Consider the following 25,373-nt stretch of genomic DNA (forward strand, 5'->3'; position numbering starts at 1 on the left):
CTGTTATGGCTGGCAATCAGGCAACACAGCGTGCAGTAATCAGCGCACATACAGAGATCTGGCAATAACCAAAAACAATAGGACGAGCTCTGAGACGTGGAATCTCTGTAGACTGCAGTACCTGATCTATCCTCACACAACTATAAGCAGCAGTGGATTGCGCCTAACAACTACCTATGCAACTCGGCACTGCCTGAGGAGCTGACTAGCCTGAAGATAGAAATACAAGCCTGACTTACCTCAGAGAAATACCCCAAAGGAATAGGCAGCCCCCCACATATAATGACTGTTAGCAAGATGAAAAGACAAACGTAGGAATGAAATAGATTCAGCAAAGTGAGGCCCGATATTCTAGACAGAGCGAGGATAGCAAAGAGAACTATGCAGTCTACAAAAAACCCTAAAACGAAAACCACGCAAAGGGGCAAAAAGACCCACCGTGCCGAACTAACAGCACGGCGGTGCACCCCTCTGCTTCTCAGAGCTTCCAGCAAAAGACAATAGCAAGCTGGACAGAAAAAAAACAGAAAACAAACTAGAAGCACTTATCTAGCAGAGCAGCAGGCCCAAGGAAAGATGCAGTAGCTCAGATCCAACACTGGAACATTGACAAGGAGCAAGGAAGACAGACTCAGGTGGAGCTAAATAGCAAGGCAGCCAACGAGCTCACCAAAACACCTGAGGGAGGAAGCCCAGAGACTGCAATACCACTTGTGACCACAGAAGTGAACTCAGCCACAGAATTCACAACACCTGACCGTTGCCCAGCGGAGAAACTGTTTGTCCCTGATAAATGGACGAGTAGAGTTATCTCTGAGGTTCATTGTTCGGTGTTGGCTGGTCATCCTGGAATCTTTGGTACCAGAGATTTGGTGGCTAGATCCTTTTGGTGGCCGTCTCTGTCGCGGGATGTGCGTTCGTTTGTGCAGTCCTGTGGGATTTGTGCTCGGGCTAAGCCCTGCTGTTCTTGTGCCAGTGGGTTGCTTTTGCCCTTGCCAGTCCCGAAGAGGCCCTGGACACATATCTCTATGGATTTTATTTCGGATCTCCCCGTCTCTCAAAAAATGTCGGTCATTTGGGTTGTTTGTGATCGCTTCTCTAAGATGGTCCATTTGGTACCCTTGTCTAAATTGCCTTCCTCCTCTGATTTGGTGCCATTGTTCTTCCAGCATGTGGTTCGTTTACATGGCATTCCGGAGAACATCATTTCTGACAGAGGTTCCCAGTTTGTTTCGAGGTTTTGGCGAGCCTTTTGTGCTAGGATGGGCATTGATTTGTCTTTTTCCTCGGATTTCCATCCTCAGACAAATGGCCAGACTGAACGAACCAATCAGACCTTGGAAACATCTGAGATGTTTTATTTCTGCCGATCAGGATGATTGGGTGTCCTTTTTGCCTTTGGCTGAGTTCGCCCTTAATAATCGGGCCAGCTCGGCTACTTTGGTTTCGCCGTTTTTCAGCAATTCTGGTTTCCATCCTCGTTTCTCTTCAGGGCAGGTTGAGTCTTCTGACTGTTCTGGTGTGGATACTGTGGTGGATAGGTTGCAGCAGATTTGGACTCATGTGGTGGACAATTTGACATTGTCTCAGGAGAAGGCTCAACGTTTCGCTAACCGCAGGCGCTGTGTGGGTCCCCGACTTCGTGTTGGGGATTTGGTTTGGTTGTCTTCTCGTTATATTCCTATGAAAGTTTCCTCTCCTAAGTTTAAGCCTCGTTTTATTGGTCCGTATAGGATTTCTGAGGTTCTTAATCCTGTGTCTTTTCGTTTGACCCTTCCAGCTTCTTTTTCCATCCATAACGTATTCCATAGGTCATTGTTGCGGAGATACGTGGCACCTGTGGTTCCATCCGTTGATCCTCCTGCCCCGGTTTTGGTTGAGGGGGAGTTGGAGTATATAGTGGAGACGATTTTGGATTCTCGTATTTCGAGACGGAAACTCCAGTACCTGGTTAAGTGGAAGGGTTATGGTCAGGAAGATAATTCCTGGGTCTTTGCCTCTGATGTTCATGCTGCCGATCTGGTTCGTGCCTTTCATTTGGCTCATCCTGGTCGGCCTGGGGGCTCTGGTGAGGGTTCGGTGACCCCTCCTCAAGGGGGGGGTACTGGTGTGAATTCTGTGGACAAGCTCCCTCCTGTGGTCATGAGTGGTACTTCGGCTGGTTCTGCCTATGAGCTTCCTCTGGTGGATGTGAGTGGGGCTGCGGCTTCTGAGTTTCCTTCCTCAGGTGACGAGGTTAAGTCGTTAGGTGCTGATCTATTTAACTCCACCTAGCTCTTTGTTCCTGGCCTCCAGTCAATGTTCCAGTATTGGTCTTGCTTTCTCCTGGATCGTTCTTATGGCCTGTCTACCCTGCATAAGCTAAGTTTTGCTTGTGTTACTTTTGTTTGCTATATTTTCTGTCCAGCTTGCTATATTGGTTTTTCTTGCTTGCTGGAAGCTCTGAGACGCAGAGGGAGCACCTCCGTACCATTAGTCGGTGCGGAGGGTCTTTTTGCCCCTCTGCGTGGTTGTTTGTAGGTTTTTGTGCTGACCGCAAAGCTATCTTTCCTATCCTCGGTCTATTCAGTAAGTCGGGCCTCGCTTTGCTAAAGTCTATTTCATCTCTGTGTTTGTATTTTCATCTTAACTCACAGTCATTATATGTGGGGGGCTGCCTTTTCCTTTGGGGAATTTCTCTGAGGCAAGGTAGGCTTATTCTTCTATCTTCAGGGCTAGCTAGTTTCTCAGGCTGTGCCGAGTTGCATAGGGAGCGTTAGGCGCAATCCACGGCTACCTCTAGTGTGGTATGATAGGATTAGGGATTGCGGTCAGCAGAGTTCCCACGTCTCAGAGCTCGTCCTATGTTAGTAACTATCAGGTCACTTTGTGTGCTCTTAACCACTAGGTCCATTGTGGTTCTGAATCACCTGTTCATAACACACCTCTTCCTCTCTCTGACCACAACCTTCTCACATTCTCTTACCTCTCCACTCCATGTCTACAATCCCCATCCCACAAACTTTCACACTCTCGCAGAAATCTTAAACACCTTGACCAACACTCATTCTCTGAATCCCTCCTCCCTCTCACAGATATAAGTTCCTTACACAATGCAGATGACACTGCTGCTCTATATAACACCACAATAGCTGTAGCTTTGGAATCTGCTGCCCCACTTACACATACCAAAGCTCGCAAAATCAACAGACAGCCATGGCACACCAGCCTGACCAAAGAACTGAGGCGAGCTTCCAGGGCTGCTGAGCGCAGATGGAAAAGATCCCACCCAACGAGCACTTCATCGCATTCAAACAGTCCCTCACTACTTTCAAGACCAAACTCGCCACAGCTAAACAAACCTACTTCTTATCTCTCATATCCGCCCTGTCTCACAACCCTAAACAGTTATTCAACACCTTCAATTCTCTCCTCTGTCCCCCAGCACCTCCTCCCTCCCTACTCATCTCAGCTGAAGACTTTGCCTCATTTTTCAAGCAGAAGATTAATAACATCAGAGACAGTTTTCGTCAACAACCCCCAGAGCCCTTCTTCGCGACTTCCCAGCCCTCCACCTCCAAAACCAACTTCTCCACCATTACAGAAGATCGACTCTCCACTCTACTCTCATGATCAAATCTCACCACCTGTGCACTTGACCCGATCCCATCCCTTTCATCCCAAACCTCACCATAGTCTTCATCCCAATCCTAACCCATCTCTTCAACCTATCTTTAACAACTGGTGTTTTCCCCTCAAGCTTTAAACATGCCTCCATCACACCTATCCTCAAAAGCCCTCTCTTGACCCATCCTCTGCATCTAGCTATCGCCCTATATCACTTCTCCCCTATGCCTCCAAGCTACTGGAACAACACTTCTACCTAGAACTGTCTTCCCATCTCTCTTCTTGCTCCCTCTTCGACTGCTTACAATCTGGCTTCCGGTCACACCACTCCACTGAAACTGCCCTAACTAAGGTCACCAATGACCTCTTAACTGCCAAGAGCAAGCGACACTACTCTGTCCTCCTCCTCCTGGACCTGTCGGCTGCCTTTGACACAGTGGACCATTCCCTATTATTACAGACCCTCTCCTCCCTTGGCATCACAGACTTGGCCCTTTCCTGGATCTCATCATACCTAACAGATCGGACATTCAGCATCTCCCACTCACACACCACCTCCTCATCTCGCCCCTATCTGTTGGAGTCCCACAAGGTTCAGTCCTAGGGCCCCTGCTCTTCTCCATTTACACCTTCAGCCTGGGACAGCTCATAGAATCTCATGGCTTTCAGTATCATCTCTATGCTGATGACACGCAGATCTCCATCTCTGGATTAGATATCACCACCCTACTAACCAGAATCCCTCAATGTAAGTCCACTATTTCATCCTTCTTCTCCGCTAGATTTCTGAAAGTTAACATGGACAAAACAGAATTCATCATCTTTCCCCCATCTCACGTGACCCCCCCAACGAACCTATCCATTACAGTAAATGGCTGCCCACTCTCCCCAGTCCCACAAGCTCGCTGCCTCGGGGTAATCCTTGACGCTGATCTCTCCTTCAAACCACATATCCAAGCCCTTTCCACTTCCTGCCGACTTCAACTCAAAAATATTTCACGAATCCGTTCATTCCTCAACCAAGAATCTGCAAAAGCCCTAGTCCATGCCCTCATCATCTCTCGCCTTGACTACTGCAACCTCCTGCTCTGTGGCCTCCCCTCGAACATTCTTGCACCCCTCCAATCTATTCTAAACTCTGCTGCCCGACTAATCCACCTATCCCCCCACTATTCCCCAGCTTCTCCCCTCTGTCAATCCCTTCACTGGCTTCCCATTGCCCAGAGACTCCAGTACAAAACCCTAACCACGACGTACAAAGCCATCCACAACCTGTCTCCTCCATACATCTGTGACCTTGTCTCCCGGTACTTACCTACACGCAACCTCCGATCCTCACAAAATCTCCTTCTCTACTCCCCTCTTATTTCCTCTTCCCACAATCGTATACAAGATTTCTCTCACGTATCACTCCTACTCTGGAACCCTCTATCACAACACATCAGACTCTCGCCTACAATTGAAACCTTAAAAAAGAGTCCGAAGACCCACCTCTTCCGACAAACCTATAACCTGTAGTAACCACCGATTGATCAAACCACTGCATGACCAGCTCTACCCTCGCCTACTGTATTCTCACCCATCCCTTGTAGATTGTGAGCCTTCGCAGGCAGTGTCCTCTCTTCTCCTGTACCAGTTATGACTTGTATTGTTTAAGATTATTGTACTTGTTTTTATTATGTATACCCCTCCTTACATGTAAAGCGCCATGTAATAAATGGCGCTATAACAATAAATAATAATAATAATAACTAAATGGACAAGTCTATCTCTAAATTGATATTTCATCTAATTAAATGCTCATTCTGTGGCATCAGAGGAGAATCACAGCATGCCATTGCTTACATACACTTCACACATAGTTGATCAGTCAATATAGTATACGGATATGCAACACCCCAGGTAGCCGGTTGTTGCAGTGATGTTGCCTTCGTTTCAGGGAGGGTGATATCACGCTTGGAGGCAAGGGAAATTCTCTCTATCAGGTAAGGCACTCACATTCAACACATCTATATCTAGGCCAGGAGGGGGAGCTCAGGACCTGAATTCAGGGTTGCTTCCTTACACTTTATGTATCCTGGTCTGGAGGAGCTAGTCAGTCTGAAAGAGGAGAAGGACATCTGGAGGAGACGTAGGGTCCGAGCAACCACGAGGGAGCTGCTACCCCTGAAAAGAGTGAGAAGCAGAAGGAGAGAGTTGAATTGTGGAGGAGCTCAGAGGGATGAAGCACAGAGGAGGAAGAGGCTCAGCAGGGGAACAGTGGAAGGACACCCTGGGAGCCAGAGCGCAGAACCGGGTACCAGAAGCCCAAGGTCGTGTTGTTCTCCAGGACGTGCGACAGAACTGGAGGGCATAGTACTATATGTCAATTGACTGTAATAAGTCTGAGGTGAAGCAGTGACCTTAAGAGCCGGGTCATCTGAGAGATCCTATAAACAGGCTCAAACTGCCTTTAATACAGACATCTGTCTTAGGACAGGAGAGAGGGGAGAGAGGGGACCCTGTCAGAAAAGCTTTAAGCGCAGGGACCTCGCCATCTGGCGCAAGTAGGAAAGGCTTACGGACCTCACCTGGGAGAGGGATCTCCTATTGCCTCCAAGTCGGCCGGACTACAGCTACCCTACACCTGGTACCCTGGACTGAGGACTTCTACCATCGGTAAACCAGGTAAAAGACTTTGCAAACTTGTGTCCTCATTCTTTGTGCATTCATTGGCTTACACCATCTTGGGAAGCCCTGGGGACCCCCCTTCACCTGTAGGAAGCGTCAGCATCTTGCTGCATACCATCACCCCAGAGGACCCCTTTAAGCAGCGTCGGTCCCAACTGACCGAACACCACAGGTGGCGTCACGAACATAGACATTACAAATTCCCTTAAAAGGCCTTCCCCTTTAATTTGGCACCCAGGGCCATGGACCGGGTCACAGCCACCGTGATATCCCCTTTAAGTACCGGACCCAGTACCGAGTACCCCGCTGCCCTGGTAGGCGTTCCAGATATATACAGAAAAAATATGAAGAAATAGAGCTGGCACTTCCAAGAACATTAAGAATGTTTTTAATATTCTTGGAAGTGCCAGCTCTTTTTCTTCGTCGTATAAATGATCAGTCACTATACTATACGGTATATATTATCACATACTATATATATATATATATATATGTATATATATATATATATACACTGTATATATTGTAGCATGGCTAAAGGGTGTGTAGTCGATGGGAGGTATGTGCCACATAAGTGCCTTGTTGCTGTAATGTAGCCCGGAATATTGCGTTGTTTTATATAACCATATGTTTGTGTTTCAGGACCTGTGGTGATGTCAGACCACATGGCTAATCATGTGATAGATTACTGGGTGTGGTTAGTCCTATATAAGACTGGCTAATCCTTTACACAGCAGATATGTGTGGAGGTGAAACCCTCCTGAGTGTGTTACGGCTTCAGGACTGAGCCGGATGAACTGGACACTTGTTTTCCTTTGCCTGAACCAAAGGCTATTTTGCTTTCTGTTGTTTTGCCACATGGTTTATGAAGCAATAAACCCAGTGAACTTTAAAGGAACACGTCTCCTGAGTGTCAGCCGTCGCAGCTGAGTGAGTGAAATCCCTACAATTGGTGGAGACCTGCGAGCAGCGTTCCCAGCGGAGACGTGAGTTTATTTTTGAATGTCCTGGGTCAAGGCTGTTGCAAGCCAGCAAGCATTGCCGGAGAAAATGGAGGACCTGCTGAAACACTTGGTCCAGCAGGAGCAAAGGCAGCAAGAGACCAACAGGCTGTTGATGCAGCAGATACAACAGAGCCAGCAGCAGATACAACAGAGCCAGCAGGAGCAACGGCAGCAGATGCAGCAAAGCCAGCAGGAGCAACGGCAGCAGTTACAACAGAGCCAGCAGGAGCATCAGCAGCAGATGCAGCTTCTGGCAACCGCCATCCAGGGCAAGGCGAGCGCCCCAACCCCAGGTTTGGCTGATGACACCCACGTCCGGAAGACGGTAAGACGTGCATTGCAGAAAATGACTCCCGGGGATGATGTTGAGGCCTTCCTGGCGGTGTTTGAGAGGGTCGCTGAGAGGGAAAAACTTCCGCCAGAGCAGTGGGCAGAGGTACTTGCGCCATACCTGACGGGAGAACCCCAGAAGGCGTACTATGATTTGACCTTGCAGGATGCCAAAGAGTATCACAAATTGAAAGCCGAGATTCTCGCACGTCTGGGGGTGACACTGACTGTCAGGGCACAGCGAGTTCACTCCTGGGGCTATCACCGGGACAAACCACCTCGTTCCCAAATGTTTGATCTGTTGCACCTGGTCCAGAAATGGCTGCAGCCAGAGACCTCTGCGCCTGCACAGATGGTAGAACGGGTGATGATGGATCGGTTTGTCCATTCCCTCCCGAGGCCTATACAGTCTTGGGTTGCCCAGGGTGATCCCCAGAATGCCGACGAGCTGATCGGACTGGTTGAGAGATACCAAGGGTTGGAAGGCTCCTTCGGGAGGCAGCCCATGCCGTACTGGGGGTCCCAGAGGGCAGCTGAGTCCCAAAAAGGGGTGGTGCGTCCAAGGTCACAAAGGGCGGGGGAGGTGGTGCCCAAGGTCCCCACGGGTGATGTTATTTGTTGGAGGTGCCACAAGCCAGGACATATAGCTGCCCGTTGTTCCCAAGCCACTGAGCAGATGGACTGCAGCATGGGACGCCGTTGTTCATACTATGCGTATCCAGTCTGTAGTGTGAACTCTCCATCCAACGAGGGACCTCAAGCGTGTCCCGTAAAGGTGAACGGTCGAGCAGTAACGGCACTGTTAGACTCGGGGAGCCTAGTGACCCTGGTGAGGGCCACTTTTCCTCTTCATCTGCTCCCAGGAAAGAAGGTCGGAGTGCGGTGCATACATGGTGATGCAAAGGACTACCCTATGGCCAGGGTGGACATTGAAACGGCATGTGGCACTGAATCCCACATAGTCGGCGTAGTTCAGGACTTGTTGCACCCTATAATTATTGGCCGGGATTTCTGTTTGTTTTGGGATTTGTGGGGAAAGGGTTCTGAGCTCCCTGGCAGGGAACCAGTGAACCCTGGAACGGTATCGCCACACCCAGAGGCAGACAGCTTTCCTTTTTGTGTTCTGGTTGGGGATGAGGAGGAAGTATCCCCTACATCTGACATTCTGGAGTTAGAGGTTACCGGTGAAAATTTTGGGACTGCCCAACATAGGGACCCCACTCTGAGGGAAGCCTTTAATAATGTCACAGTTATTGACGAGGTGGTACAGGAGCCGGGGGCAGACAAAAGATTTCCCCATTTTCTGTTGAGGGGGGAATTGTTGTACCGGGTCACGAAAATAAGGGAGGAGTTGGTAGAGCAGTTGATAGTGCCGGGTCCGTATAGACGGAAAGTGTTGGACATGGCCCATTCACACATCTTGGGTGGACACCTAGGGGTGGAAAAAAACGCAGGAACGGGTTGTGCAGAGGTTCTATTGGCCTGGCTGTCACCGGGAAATAGTGAACTATTGCAGGTCCTGCCCTACATGTCAGCTAACTGCTCCTACTCCTCATTTCCGGAACCCCCTTGTGCCACTGCCCATTATTGAGGTACCGTTCGAGAGAATTGCCATGGACTTGGTCGGTCCCTTAGTTAAATCAGCTCGGGGCCATCAGTATATATTAGTCATCCTGGACTATGCCACACGCTATCCTGAGGCAATTCCCTTGAGGAATTCTTCCTCAAAGAGCATAGCCCGCGAGTTGGTCCATGTCTTTTCCCGGACAGGTCTGCCAAAGGAGATCCTGACTGACCAGGGTACACCTTTCATGAGCAAGGTGATGAGGGAGTTATGCAAAGCCCTGAAGATCTCCCAGTTGAGGACCTCGGTGTACCATCCCCAGTCAGATGGTCTTGTTGAGAGGTTTAACAAGACTCTAAAGAGCATGCTGAGAAAAGCTATAGAGAAAGACGGTAGAGACTGGGATTGTCTCTTACCCTATCTGATGTTTTCCATTCGTGAAGTTCCACAGGCCTCCACAGGGTTCTCACCGTTTGAGCTTCTATATGGCCGACATCCACGAGGACTCCTGGATATAGCCAAGGAAACCTGGGAAGCCGAAGTCACGCCCCACAGAAGCGTCATTGAGCATGTGGCCCTGATGCAGCAGAGGATTGCAAAGGTGATGCCTATCGTGAAAGAACACCTTCTCCAAGCACAAGAAGCTCAAGCCAGGGTCTACAACCGGTCTGCAAGAGTGAGGCAGTTCAATTCGGGAGACCGAGTTCTGGTGTTAGTTCCAACGGTGGAAAGCAAGTTCTTGGCCAAATGGCAAGGGCCATATGAGGTTGTCGAGAAACTTGGTGAGGTAAATTATAAAATTCACCAACCAGGAAGACGGAAACCATTCCAAGTTTACCATGTCAACCTCATCAAGCCGTGGCAAGATAGAGAGCCGACAGTTACTCCGTCATTGTTAAGCAACCCAGAAGGTGAGGTTGGAGCGGTTACTATAGCAGAGACGCTATCGAAAACCCAGAAACAGCAGTGCCGGGAGTTACTCCAGAAAAACAGGGACCTGTTTTCAGAATTGCCAGGATACATGAAGGTCATAGAGCACGAGGTCCTAACAGAGCCCCATGTGCGGGTGAATGTGAAACCTTATCGTATTCCTGAGGCTCGTCGAGAAGTTATCTCCAAGGAAGTGGAGCGTATGTTGAGGCTTGGAGTCATTGAGGAATCCAAGAGCGGTTGGTCAAGCCCAATTGTCCTGGTCCCAAAACCTGATGGAGAGTGGAGGTTTTGCAACGACTATCGGAAGTTGAATGAGGTCTCCAAGTTCGACGCTTATCCCATGCCCCGTATTGATGAGCTCATCGAAAGGCTTGGGCACGCCAGATATATATCCACCTTGGATCTGACAAAGGGGTATTGGCAGATCCCCATGGCGCAGGAAGCCAAGGAGAAGACAGCCTTTTCGACACCTGATGGATGCTTCCAGTATGCCCGGATGCCGTTTGGCCTACAGGGAGCTCCGGCGACCTTCCAGAGGGCTATGGATAGAGTTCTTGCACCCCATAAGGCCTACGCTGCTGCGTACCTAGATGATATCGTCATCTTTAGCCCGGACTGGGAGAGTCATCTGGAGAAAGTCCAAGCGGTGTTGGATGCTATAAGAGAGGCCGGATTTACTATAAACCCAAAGAAGTGTGCCTTGGGTAAAGAAGAAGCTAAGTACCTTGGATACATAGTGGGTCACGGAGAAATAAAACCCCAAATCAGTAAAGTGGAGGCAATTCAAACGTGGCCAAAACCAGTTTCCAAGAAGCAAGTTAAAGCCTTCCTGGGAATCGTGGGATATTACAGGAGGTTCATCCCAAACTTCGCCACGATGGCTGCGCCTCTGACTGACCTGCTAAAAGGGACAAAACCAGTAATGGTTAAGTGGTCCGAAGAAACAGTCAGCCTTCCAAGAAATGAAAAACGCTTTGTGTAAGCAACCCGTTCTGATGGCCCCAAACTTCAAGAAAGAGTTTATTCTTCAGACAGATGCCTCAGATGTTGGGGTGGGAGCAGTCCTTTCCCAAGAACTACATGGGGAGGAGCATCCTGTTCTCTATCTGAGTAGGAAGCTGTCCTCATCTGAAAAGAACTACTCAGTCGTTGAGAAGGAGTGCTTGGCCATAAAATGGGCAGTGGACACATTACCGTACTATCTGCTGGGACGTAAATTTAGACTGATATCCGACCATGCCCCACTTAGGTGGATGAGGGAAACGAAGGGTAGAAATGCTAGGGTCACCCGTTGGTTCTTATCCCTGCAGGACTTCAGTTTCCATGTGGAACATCGGGCCGGAAAGCTGCACGGTAATGCGGATGCCCTATCAAGAATCCCTTGTTTAGTGGGAGAAAGTGCCAAGCCCCACGGCTTTAGGCAGAGGGGGGAGGTATGTAGCATGGCTAAAGGGTGTGTAGTCGATGGGAGGTATGTGCCACATAAGTGCCTTGTTGCTGTAATGTAGCCCGGAATATTGCGTTGTTTTATATAACCATATGTTTGTGTTTCAGGACCTGTGGTGATGTCAGACCACATGGCTAATCATGTGATAGATTACTGGGTGTGGTTAGTCCTATATAAGACTGGCTAATCCTTTACACAGCAGATATGTGTGGAGGTGAAACCCTCCTGAGTAAGTTACGGCTTCAGGACTGAGCCGGATGAACTGGACACTTGTTTTCCTTTGCCTGAACCAAAGGCTATTTTGCTTTCTGTTGTTTTGCCACATGGTTTATGAAGCAATAAACCCAGTGAACTTTAAAGGAACACGTCTCCTGAGTGTCAGCCGTCGCAGCTGAGTGAGTGAAATCCCTACAATATATATATATATATATATATATATATATATACACACACTTCAGGATTAAAGGCATAATTTCCTAATCCTTGTATGCATGACATTGACAGCCTCAGCGCATTCCTTGCTGGCATCTGTGAGCTTCTTGCACCCATCTGCTGATTGCTTCCTTCGCTGTATTTATCCCATGTTCTTGAATGTTTGCAGAGTTATTTTACGATTTGGTGTCAGATTTTATCTTTCTCCAAAGATTTTCAATTGGATTGAGATCATGGCTTATTTATGGCTAGTTTAAAACAGTCTATTTCTTCCTTCTTAAACACTATTGTAGTTTTGGATTATCCTGCTATAATACTTATTGTGTTTGACTCAAACCAAGTTTTATTACACTTGAGGTTCATTCTGGTGCCAGTTTTTCTCATACAAGTTCTATCCCTTATATCTGTCACGGGTGTGTCAGATGCTACAGACAGTCTCTATGCATCTGGCTGCAGAAGGTCTCTACATTTGGCATTGCAGACGCTTTCTTAATCCTTCTGACTTTTGGACCCAGTGGCAACCTCCCTCCGGCTCTAATTGACACACCTGGACCTGGGTGATTATAGACTCTTAGTCTGCTTCAGGGAGTCACCGGTGATATTCATATTTTCCCTTGTGAAGGCTTGGAGCTATAGCTGTCAGCGTACTTCCTCTCTGATGATGTTGGAGGACGTTTGGTGTTACCTCTCTTAGTCTTCTCAAGCTAAGTTGCTTCCTCCTTGTTTGTCACCCTTCTTGTCCTTAGTGTACAGTGGAGACTAACCAGTGCTCATCACCCCTTCCCTATTCAGTAGCTCTAGGGATATACAGGGCTTAGCTTCCTGCTCGGCAATTGGTGTGGAACCAATATAGGGATGGTAGGGGAGGCAGAGTGTTATTAGATCTGCCTAGGGGTCTCCTCTCCCCCTTTCCCTAGCCTTTGGGCTTCCTTCCCTTCTTCCCCTCTTGTTGCACTTAGTTTTCCCACACTGTGTGACAATATCATGCAAATTAATTTATAGTCATTGGAGCTGTTCACATGTCCGGCATGTTTGCAGACCACACAAGATCACGGAGACATGTCCAATTTTGACTCAAGAGACTATCGATTCATGAAAACAGCGGACAGCACTCAGATGTCAGCATGTGCTGTCAGATTGTCACAAACTGATAAAAGAAGCCTTCTGTAAATATATATATGCTAAAAAAGGCAAAAGTATATATGAGAAGCTTGAAACATTTTCATAATTTTTTTTTCATCTGAGAAAGTTTAATGAAACTGACCAAACTCTGAAAACACTCTAACCAAAGACACTGATGAAACTGGGACCATTTTTTGCCTATGAGAAAAATCACTAATGTCTAAATGAGCCCTTGTTAGGGTTGGCGGAACGCACCGAGTATATATATGTATAAATAGGTGTGTTCGCAACCCTGAAGAAGGAGATAGCCATCTCCGAAACGCGTCGGTAAGATTGATCACTCTGCACTCCGTATTTTTTCCTCACTCTCGGGTTCGGGGAGGCAGTCATGTGACTGGTTACGTCACGAAGGTCCTGTGCACCGCTTTCACTATACGCGGCGGCGTTCGGCTTTACCAGACCACGCTCCCACCTGGAGAGCGGCTTTAGGTGGCTGCTACCGGCCGGAGCAGCCACTTGTCTTGGACTTTTCCCTGCTGTTCGGGACGACATTGGGAGACCTTCTGGAACCACTTCGGCAATACCTCGGCAATACCTCAACGCTGCTGCTGCGTTGTGTCTGCCATTTCCGACCACGCATGCGCGGCCGTAACTCCGCCCCCACCTCCCCGCAACTCACAATGGGGCAGCGGATGCTGTTTGCAGCGGATGCATTGAAATACAGCATCCGCTGCCCCCGTTGTGCGGCGCTTCCACAGTATGCGTCGGTGCATCGCAACGTCGCATTGCGACGTGCAGTGCACGACGCTATTGTGAAAGTAGCCTTATCCAAGCATGCTCGGGTGTTATCCGAGCATCTGCATCTGGGTGTGCTCCTATATTATGTTAGAGTCCCTGCGGCTGCATGATTTATGGCTGATTGACTGCCTGAACACATGTGGGGATTGCCTGGTTGATAGAGAATCCCCGCATGTTCGCTCATCACTGGTGGGGACAGGTGAGCCTAATCTGGTGGGGACAGGTGAGCCTAATTTCTAATTACAGTGCTGTGCAAATTAATTGGGACAAAGCATTTTTTAAGTAAAATCGTAACTTGGTTACCAGTCAGTGATCCAAACCAGTTTAAATATATAATAAATAAATCTTGGTCAACCAGCCAGTGGAAAAAGGTAATTTTCAGAATTAGTATGTAACAGTGCATTATAACATTTTATTTTTTTGCTTTGTCCCATTTAATTTGCACAGCACTGTAATCACTTGTAGTTTGAAATTGTTATTTGTGTCAAACTAAACAAAGAAACCTAATTATGAGGTTCTGGCATTCTTTTCAATTTTGTATCTTTTTTTTCCTGTGAAGATTTAATTTTTTAATTTGTGTGTTTTAGTAGTCTTGTGCTTTCCTGTACTAAACATATGAGTTTCTTGACATTCAAATAGTTCAATTAAAAACTGCTTGGTGTTTGGACCCGTTCAAGCACCATTGTATGCGAAACTGCCGTCGTACATCTCTTGCACCTGCATTCTCCTGCATCCATTATTCTGAAATAAAATATGTTTTTATGGGAAAGAGAGTTCCTCTCTTTGAAGTTTCACGAAAATCTTGCATTTGGTGAAGCACCCGGAGTTCCCAAATAATCGCGAGGTGTATGTCGTTATCCATTCAAGTCGTGTGAGTTATGAATAATGCCGTTTTTTGTTTTATTTCTCTTTTTTGTATATTTCACATGATGTACTTAACAGTGTTGTTCAGCCTTGAGATATTGATGACCTAACCTTTGGAAAGGTCATCAATATAAGATCGGTGGGAGTTCGACACCTGGCACGCCCACCGATCAGCTGTTTTCAGCTCTGGCCCCGGATGGTTGTAAACAGTGAATAACTAGTTCTAGAACAGCATGACTCCGCTCACTGTCATTCCACGTTCTCCTGTAAGTTCCTGCACATGTTCTGATTAAAGGCATATTATTTTCAAGGATCGGTGAGTGCACTTTCTTTTATTCTTTTTTTGCTGGATTGACATGTTCTTCTTGCAGTGCACCCGGTGTCCTTGTGGCAGTTCAGACTTAGCAGCGGCACATAGCAGTGGTTTCTCTGAGGTCCGTTGTTACATGTGGGAGCAGTGCCGTGTTTTTCTCTTGCATTTTGTTCTATATTTATAGCTCAGCTACTATTCAATTTAAATATACACGCACCAAATTAATTCTGAGAGATATTGCTTCCACCCCCATTTACTGAGAATTGCATTATGAATTAGTATGTAAGTAAATTACATTCGTAGCACCCCAAATAAAGCTGATTTCTCTTAATTAGTATGAGATTTCATAAACTCCTGCACATCTTTAATGATGATGCTAATCTGTTTTTTTATTGTCCTTTATGTTACCAATCATTAATGTGTGTATACTGAATGTATTAAAACAGTTAACCACCACTATCTTCTGCCATTTTCAATGCTACTCCATTACTTTCCGGTATCATGAGACCACAAATGTGACCTAGCAACTCACATAGCATCTTCTGCGTGGACTTTCTCAATATAAATCTATGAGACTCAGAATGAGATTCTCTAGCCTCATCAAAGTACTTGTTTAATATAGCAACTGGACACTGCAGGAAAAATACACTGCTCAAAAAAATAAAGGGAACACTTAAACAACAGAATATAACTCCAAGTACATCAAACTTCTGTGAAATCAAACTGTCCACTTAGGAAGCAACACTGATTGACAATCAATTTCACATGCTGTTGTGCAAATGGAATAGACAACAGATGAAAATTATTGGCAATTATCAAGACACACTCATTAAAGGAGTGGTTCTGCAGGTGGGGACCACAGACCATGTTTTGGTCACTTTTGAATGTTGGTTGTGCTTTCACACTCTTGGTAGCATGAGACGGACTCTACAACCCACACAAGTGGCTCAGGTAGTGCAGCTCATCCAGGATGGCACATCAATGTGAGCTGTGGCAAGAAGGTTTGCTATGTCTGTCAGTGTAGTGTCCAGAGGCAGGAGGCGCTACCAGGAGACAGGCCAGTACACCAGGAGTCGTGGAGGGGACTGTAGGAGGGCAACAACCCAGCAGCAGGACCGCTACCTCAGCCTTTGTGCAAGGAGGAACAGGTGGAGCACTGCCAGAGCCCTGCAAAATGACCTCCAGCAGGCCACAAATGTGCATGTGTCTGCACAAATGGTTAGAAACCGACTCCCTGAGGGTGGTCTGAGTGCCCGACGTCAACAGATGGGGGCCATGCTCACAGCCAAACATCGTGCAGGATGCTTGGCATTTGCCGCAGAGCACCAGGATTCGCAAATTTGCCACTAGCACCCTGTTCTCTTCACAGATGAAAGCAGGTTAACACTGAGCACATGTGACAGACATGACAGAGTCTGGAGACACCGTGGAGAGCGATCTGATGCCTGCAACATCTTTCAGCATGACCGGTTTGGCAGTGGGTCAGTAATGGTGTGGGGTGGCAGTTTTGCCTATTGCACCGGATCAATGAAAAAGAAAGACATGGGACTGTTCTGTGCCCCTGTGGGCAAAGGATCCTTGAAGCACTAAATTTGGGTGCAGTGTGGCCGGGATGGGCCACAGTTGAGTGTTGTTTATTTCCCCATTAAACTATTATTATTATTATTATTTATTTATGTAGCACCATTGATTCCATTGTGCTTTACATGAGAAGGGGTTACATACAAGTTACAGATATCACTTACAGTAAACAAACTTACAATGACAGACTGATACAGAGGGGCGAGGACCCTGTCCTTGTGGGCTTACATTCTACAGGATTATGGGGAAGGAGACAGTAGGTTGAGGGTTGCAGGAGCTTCGGTGTTGGTGAGGCGATAGCTTTGGTAGTGATAAGGCGGCAGCAAAGTCAGTGCAGGCTGTAGGCTTTCCTGAAGAGATGGGTTTTCGGGTTCGGTCTGAAGGATCCGAATGTGGTTGATAGTCGGACGTGTTGGGGCAAAGAATTCCAGAGGATGGGGGATATTCGGGAGAAGTCTTGGAGGCGGTTGGATGAGGAGGAGTGTGGAGAAAAATATTTAAATGAGAAGGTGTGTCCAAACTTTTGGTCTGCACTGTATATATATGCATACTGCTCCAAAAAATTAAGGGAACACTAAAATCCCACATCCTAGATATCACTGAATGAAATATTCTAGTTGTAAATCTTTGTTCATTACATAGTGGAATGTGTTGAGAACAATAAAACCTAAAAATGATCAACGTAAATCACAACTAATATCCCATGGAGGTCTGGAATTGGAATGATGCTCAAAATCAAAGTGGAAAATGAAGTTACAGGCTGATCCAACTTCAGTGGAAATGCCTCAAGACAAAGAAATGATGCTCAGTAGTGTGTGTGGCCTCTACGCACCTGTATGATCTCCCTACAATGCCTGGGCATGATCCTGATGAGGAGGTGGATGGTCTCCTGGGGGATCTCCTCCCAATCCTGGACTAAAGCATCGGCCAACTCCTGGTCAGTCTGTGGTGCAACGTGATGGTGTGAGACATGATGTCCCAGATGTGTACAATCAGATTCAGGTCTGGGGAACAGGTGGACCAGTCCATAGCTTCAATGCCTTCATCTTGCAGGAACTGCTGACACACTCCAGCCACATGGGGTCTGGTATGGTCCTGCATTAGGAGGAACCAAGGGCCAACCGCACAAGCATATGGTCTCACAAGGGGTCTGAGAATCTCATCTTGGTACCTAATGGCAGTCAGGCTACCTCTGGTGAGCACATGGAGGGCTGTGTGGCCCTCCATAGAAATGCCACCCCACACAATTACTGACCCACTGCCAAACCAGTCATGCTGAAGGATGTTGCAAGGATCAGATTGCTCTCCATGGCATCTCCAGACTCTGTTACGCCTGTCACATGTGCTCAGTGTGAACCTGCTTTCATCTGTGAAGAGCACAGGGTGCCATTAGGAATTTACCAATCCTGGTGCTCTGTGGCAAATGCCATGCATCCTGCACGATGTTGGGCTGTGAGCACAACCCCCATCTGTGGATGTCGGGCACTCAGACCATCCTCATGGAGTCAGTTTCTAACCGTTTGTGCACATTTGTGGCCTGCTGTAGGTCATTTTGCTGAGCTCTGGCAGTGCTCCTCCTGTTCCTCCTTGCGCAAAGGCTGAGGTAGTGATCCTGCTGCTGGCAGACACAGCAAACCTTCTTGCCACAGCTCGCATTGATGTGCCATCCTGGGTGAGCTGCACTACCTGAGCCACTTGTGTGGGTTGTAGAGTCCATCTCATGCTTCCTTGAGTGTGAAAGCACAAACAACATTCAAAAGTGATCAAAACATCAGCCAGAATGCATTGGTACTGAGATGTGGTCTGTGGTCCCCACCTGCAGAACCACTCCTTTATTGAGTGTGTCTTGATAATTGCCAACAATTTCCGTCTGTTGTCTATTCCATTTGCACAACAGCATGTGAAATTGATTGTCAACCAGTGTTCCTTCCTAAGTGGACAGTTTGATTTCACAAATGTTTGATTTAGTTGGAGTAATTTTCTGTTGTTTAAGTGCTCCCTTTATTTTTTTGAGCAGTGTGTATATATATACATATATATATATATACAGTTAGGGCCAGAAATATTTGGACAGTGACACAATTTTCGCGAGTTGGGCTCTGCATGCCACCACATTGGATTTGAAATGAAACCTCTACAACAGAATTCAAGTGCAGATTGTAACGTTTAATTTGAAGGGTTGAACAAAAATATCTGATAGAAAATGTAGGAATTGTACACATTTCTTTACAAACACTCCACATTTTAGGAGGTCAAAAGTAATTGGACAAATAAACATAACCCAAACAAAATATTTTTATTTTCAATATTTTGTTGCAAATCCTTTGGAGGCAATCACTGCCTTAAGTCTGGAACCCATGGACATCACCAAACGCTGGGTTTCCTCCTTCTTAATGCTTTGCCAGGCCTTTACAGCCGCAGCCTTCAGGTCTTGCTTGTTTGTGGGTCTTTCCGTCTTAAGTCTGGATTTGAGCAAGTGAAATGCATGCTCAATTGGGTTTAGATCTGGAGATTGACTTGGCCATTGCAGAATGTTCCACTTTTTGGCACTCATGAACTCCTGGGTAGCTTTGGCTGTATGCTTGGGGTCATTGTCCATCTGTACTATGAAGCGCCGTCCAATCAACTTTGCAGCATTTGGCTGAATCTGGGCTGAAAGTATATCCCGGTACACTTCAGAATTCATCCGGCTACTCTTGTCTGCTCTTATGTCATCAATAAACACAAGTGACCCAGTGCCATTGAAAGCCATGCATGCCCATGCCATCACGTTGCCTCCGCCATGTTTTACAGAGGATGTGGTGTGCCTTGGATCATGTGCCGTTCCCTTTCTTCTCCAAACTTTTTTCTTCCCATCATTCTGGTACAGGTTGATCTTTGTCTCATCTGTCCATAGAATACTTTTCCAGAACTGAGCTGGCTTCTTGAGGTGTTTTTCTGCAAATTTAACTCTGGCCTGTCTATTTTTGGTATTGATGAATGGTTTGCATCTAGATGTGAACCCTTTGTATTTACTGTCATGGAGTCTTCTCTTTACTGTTGACTTAGAGACAGATACACCTACTTCACTGAGAGTGTTCTGGACTTCAGTTGATGTTGTGAACGGGTTCTTCTTCACCAAATTAAGTATGCGGCGATCATCCACCACTGTTGTCATCCGTGGACGCCCAGGCCTTTTTGAGTTCCCAAGCTCACCAGTCAATTCCTTTTTTCTCAGAATGTACCCAACTGTTGATTTTGCTACTCCAAGCATGTCTGCTATCTCTCTGATGGATTTTTTCTTTTTTTTCAGCCTCAGGATGTTCTGCTTCACCTCAATTGAGAGTTCCTTTGACCGCATGTTATCTGCTCACAGCAACAGCTTCCAAATGCTAAACCACACACCTGGAATCCACCCCTGACCTTTTAACTACTTCATTGATTACAGGTTAACGAGGGAGACGCCTTCAGAGTTAATTGCAGCCCTTAGAGTCCATTGTCCAATTACTTTTGGTCCCTTGAAAAAGAGGACGCTATGCATTACAGAGCTATGATTCCTAAACCCTTTCTCCGATTTGGATGTGGAAACTATCATATTGCAGCTGGGAGTGTGCACTTTCAGCCCATATTATATATATAATTGTATTTCTGAACATGTTTTTGTAAACAGCTAAAATAACAAAACTTGTGTCACTGTCCAAATATTTCTGGCCCTAACTGTGTATATATATATATATATATATATATATATATATATATGTATATATATATATATATATATATATATATATATATATATACCGTATTTTTCGGACTATAAGACGCACCGGACCATAAGGCGCACCCCAAATTTGGGGTGAAAATTGCAGAAAAAAAGATTTTTTATAAGATGGGGGTCCGTCTTATTGTCCGAATTTACAGTATCTTACCTGAGGGCTGGTGGTGGCAGAGCAGGGTCACAGGAGGCAAGGTGTCGGCAGAGGTGGGGTGATGCTGGGATGAGGAGGTGCTGGGATCAGGAGGTGCTGGGATGAGAAGGTGCTGGGATCAGGAGGTGCTGGGATCAGGAGGTGCTGGGATGAGAAGGTGCTGGGATCAGGAGGTGCTGGGATGAGAAGGTGCTGGGATCAGGAGGTGCTGGGATCAGGAGGTGCTGGGATCAGGAGGTGCAGTGAGAGGTATGGCACTGCTTCCCGGGGCTTCAGGAAAATGGCCGCGGGAGGCGCAGATCGCGGCGGCCATTTTCCTGAAGCCCCGGGAAGCAGAGCGCTCCATCTGCGTACGCGCGGCCTCAGGAAAATGGCCACCACCACCGCTAACAACAGGATTCACCCGGCTCTCCTGCTTACCGGGCTGCTGCATCACCTCACCGGAGAAAGGGACCCCGCTTACTGCGCCTCCTCTGCCGCTGCACCTCTGCCGCCGCACCTCTGCCACCGCACCTCTGCCCCCACGGTAAGCCTGCATTTCGACTATTAGATGCACCCCCCATTTCCCCCCCTTTTTGGGGGGGGGGAAAAAGTGCATCTTGTAGTCCGAAAAATACGGTATATATATATATTTATGTTGTGCACATTTTTGTTTCACCCCTGGGAATCATTCCCTTTGGTGTGATTGTAACAAATGTATTGCAGCAAAGTAAATGTATAATTTTATAGTAGTTTAACGGTTTCACTTTCTTTTTAATGAAACACGCTTTATTTGGTTGAGGATAGTCATGACGATGCTTCTCCACACACTGGAGAATAAACAGCCCAATAAATAGAGTGGCAGTTGGATGGAACTGTCCACTTTTTATTGTCCATGCCAACTGTTATGATCTGGTGGCCTAGGAGCAGCATGAGACGGACTCTGGAGAAGGTGATCCCTGTACCGACCGCAAACCCTGAACCTAGGAGCGCAACTAGAAGTAGCCGTGGGGGTACCTAACACTCCCTAGACCCCTCGACACAGCCTAAGATCTAACTACCCCTAAAGACAGAAACAGGAAACCTATCTTGCCTCAGAGAAAATCCCCAAAGGATAGATAGCCCCCCACAAATATTGACTGTGAGAGGAGAGGGAAATAACATACCCAGATATGAAATCAGATTTTAGCATAGGAGGCCATACTAGCTAAAAAGAAAGAATAGAACAGAGTACTATGCGGTCAGTATAAAAACACTAAAAAAATATCCACCACAGAAAATACAAATCACCACATCTGACTAAAGACATGGAGGGTATATCTGCATCTCCAGAGACACAGCTTGGCTGCAAAAAATCCTTCACAGACAAAGCTGGACAAGACAAAAACATGAATATGCACAGAACTATAAGGTCCACAGCAGGTGGACAGCAAAAACAAAGCCAGGACTTATCTTTGTAGAAAAGCACAGCAAACTGGAGAGACCAGCAGGGAAGTGAATCCTCCAAAAACAATGGACAACTGGCAGGGACTAAAGAGTCCTGCAAAGCTATATACCCCAGTCAGTTTTGCAATTAGTAGATACACCTGTCCAATCCTGCAGTCCAGGCACAACTGCATTACCCTCTACAACCACCGGAGGGAGCCCAAAAGCTGAATTCACAACAGCCAACACCCTCCTATTCTGATGACATCACCTCCTTGACAATCCATCTCGTTTCCAGGTCTTGTCCACCACACAATAATCATCAATCATAACTTGGAGACCAGTTCTTTGCCTCCCTATCTGATTCCCATCTGTAGATTTGTCCTGAGTCAGAGTGCCACTACCACTTCCGCAGCCATTGTCAGTCCTCCTACCACCATGACTGACAAAGCCATAAACACAGCTAGGGGGTTGAGCACTGTGCTCCATCTCCTTCAACACTATGTCATCCAAGTGTAAAAGTTGACTGATCGTCTCATCCAGTAAATCAACAGTAAACAGTAAAAATTTATTGTAAAATCGCCTCTTAAGCTCTCAAATTGCTGTGGCTTAAGGGCTAAGGAAAGCAACAGACAGAGAACAGATAAAGGTGTTTGACTTAATCTATTTTCTGTTTATAAGGTGGCAAAGAAGGTGCAGGTGAAGGCCACACCTTTAATTGAAAAACCTATATTGCAGGACTCAGGACTAGAATACTTTGCCATGCTTCTAGTCTTTATACCATGGGGAAGTGTTAATTTGATAACACTTGGTGATATATGTGTATTAGAGATTTTGTTTTTCTTTTAACTATTTTAAATCCAATTTCTCATCCCCAGAACATATTTTTACAAATACTTATAGATTCCTAACACTTATGAATAAATCTACTTATTTCTTCCTTACCTACTGTTGGTATTATTAACTCCCATGGTCCAGGGGAATTGATATTCAGGCTATACTCTTTGCTTATTCATGTTTAAGTTTTCGGAGACCCTTCACAAGTGGGTGATAAATGAAATGGAAGTTTAAAATCCCTTCACAAAAAGGTTTTTGAAAGAAAATAATTGACTCATATAATTAATAATAAAAGTCCTAAAGTGCTGGTCCAGGTCCTATTAGCGTGTCTTTGAGAAATCTAGTTTACTAGTGGATTAGTAACATATGTCTCTTTCTTAGGGAAACATTATTTATAGCATGGAAAAGCATAGCCATGCACTTGATCTACTAAAAAAATCCACATTGAAAAATATGGTGAAGGCAATGGTCTCCTAAACATTTTGTATAGAACATTTCCTGAAAAATGGTCTGGGGAGTTTGGAGCAAGTTTCCACTAACTGTCCATTCATCATAGATGTTATCTACATTCTTATGAGAGTTTCTTTTCACACAAGTTGATTTCTAGAAAGACTTTATCATATAAAGGTACCTTCACACTGAACAACTTAACAACGATAACGATAGCGATCCGTGACGTTGCAGCGTCCTGGATAGCGATATCGTTGTGTTTGACACGCAGCAGCGATCAGGATCCTGCTGTGACATCGCTGGTCGAAGCTAGAAGGCCAGAACTTTTTTTCGTCGCTGGATTACCCGCTGACATCGCTGAATCGGCGTGTGTGACGCCGATCCAGCGATGTCTTCACTGGTGACCAGGGTAAACATTGGGTTACTAAGCGCAGGGCCGCGCTTAGTAACCCGATATTTACCCTGGTTACCATTGTAAATGTAAAAAAAACCAAACACTACATACTTACATTCCAGTGTCTGCCGTGTCCCTTGCCGTCAGCTTCCCGCACTCACTGTGAGCGCCGGCCGTAAAGCACAGCGGTGACGTCACCCCTGTGCTCTGCTTTATGGCCGGCCGGCCCTCACAGTCAGTGCGGGAAGCTGATGACGAGGGACGCGACAGGCACCAGAATGTAAGTATGTAATGTTTGGGTTTTTTTACATTTACAATGGTAACCAGGGTAAATATCGAGTTACTAAGCGCGGCCCTGCGCTTAGTAACCCGATGTTTACCCTGGTTACCCGGGGACCTCGGCATCGTTGGTTGCTGGAGAGCTGTCTGTGTGACAGCTCTCCAGCAACCACACAATGACCTAAACAGCGACGCATCGTTGTCTATATCGCTGCAGCGTCGCTTAATGTGATGGTACCTTTAGAATAAAACCTCTGACAGTAGTTACAAGAGTAGGCATTGTGAAAGACTTTATACAGTGGGTATGGAAAGTATTCAGAGCCCTTTAAATTTTTCACTCTTTGTTTCATTGCAGCCATTTGGTAAATTCAATAAAGTTCATTTTTTTCTCATTAATGTACACTCTGCACCCCATCTTGACTGAAAAAAACAGAAATGTAGAAATTTTTGCAAATTTAATAAAAAAGAAAAACTGGCCAAGGTTGCAACAGAATTTCTGCAGTACTCAAGGTTCCTAAGAGCACAGTGGCCTCCATAATCCTTAAATGGAAGAAGTTTTGGACCACCAGACGTCTTCCTAGAGCTGGCTGTCCAGCCAAACTGAGCAATCATGGGAGAAGAGCCTTGGTGTGAGAGGTAAAAAAGAACCCCAAGATCACTGTGGCTGAGCTCCAGAGATGCAGAAGGGAGATGGGAGAAAGTTCCACAAAGTCAACTATCACTGCAGCCCTCCACTAGTCGGGCCTTTATGGCAGAGTGGCCCGACGGAAGCCTCTCCTCAGTGCAAGACATATGAAAGACTACATAGAGTTTGCTAAAAAAAACACATGAAGGACTCCCAGACTATGAGAAATAAGAGACAAAGATATACCTTTTGGTGATAATTCTAAGCGGTATATGTGGAGAAAACCAGGCACTGCTCATCACCTGCCCAATACAATCCCAACAGTGAAACATGGTGGTGGCTGCATCATGCTATGGGGGTGTTTTTCAACTGCAGGGACAGGATGACTGGTTGTCATTGAAGGAAACATGAATGCGGCCAAGTACAGAGATATCCTGGATGAAAACCTCTTCCAGAGTGCTCTGGACCTCAGACTTGGCCAAAGGTTCACCTTCCAACAAGACAATGACCCTAAAAACACAGCTAAAATAACAAAGAAGTGGCTCCCGAACAACTCTGTGACCATTCTTCACATGCCCAGCCAGAGCCCTGACCTAGGATCTGCAAGGAAGAATGGCAGAGGATCCCCAAATCCAGGAGTGAAAAACTTGTTGCATCATTCCCAAGAAGACTCATGGCTGTACTAGCTCAAAAGGGGGCTTCTACTCAATACTGAGCAAAGGGTCTGAATACTTATGACCTTATATTTCAGTTTTCGTTTTTTAATAAATTTGCAAAAATTACTACATTTGTTTTTTTCAGTCAAGATGGGG

Source organism: Ranitomeya imitator, chromosome 4 (genome assembly GCF_032444005.1).
Source record: "Ranitomeya imitator isolate aRanImi1 chromosome 4, aRanImi1.pri, whole genome shotgun sequence".
NCBI lineage: Eukaryota > Metazoa > Chordata > Amphibia > Anura > Dendrobatidae > Ranitomeya > Ranitomeya imitator.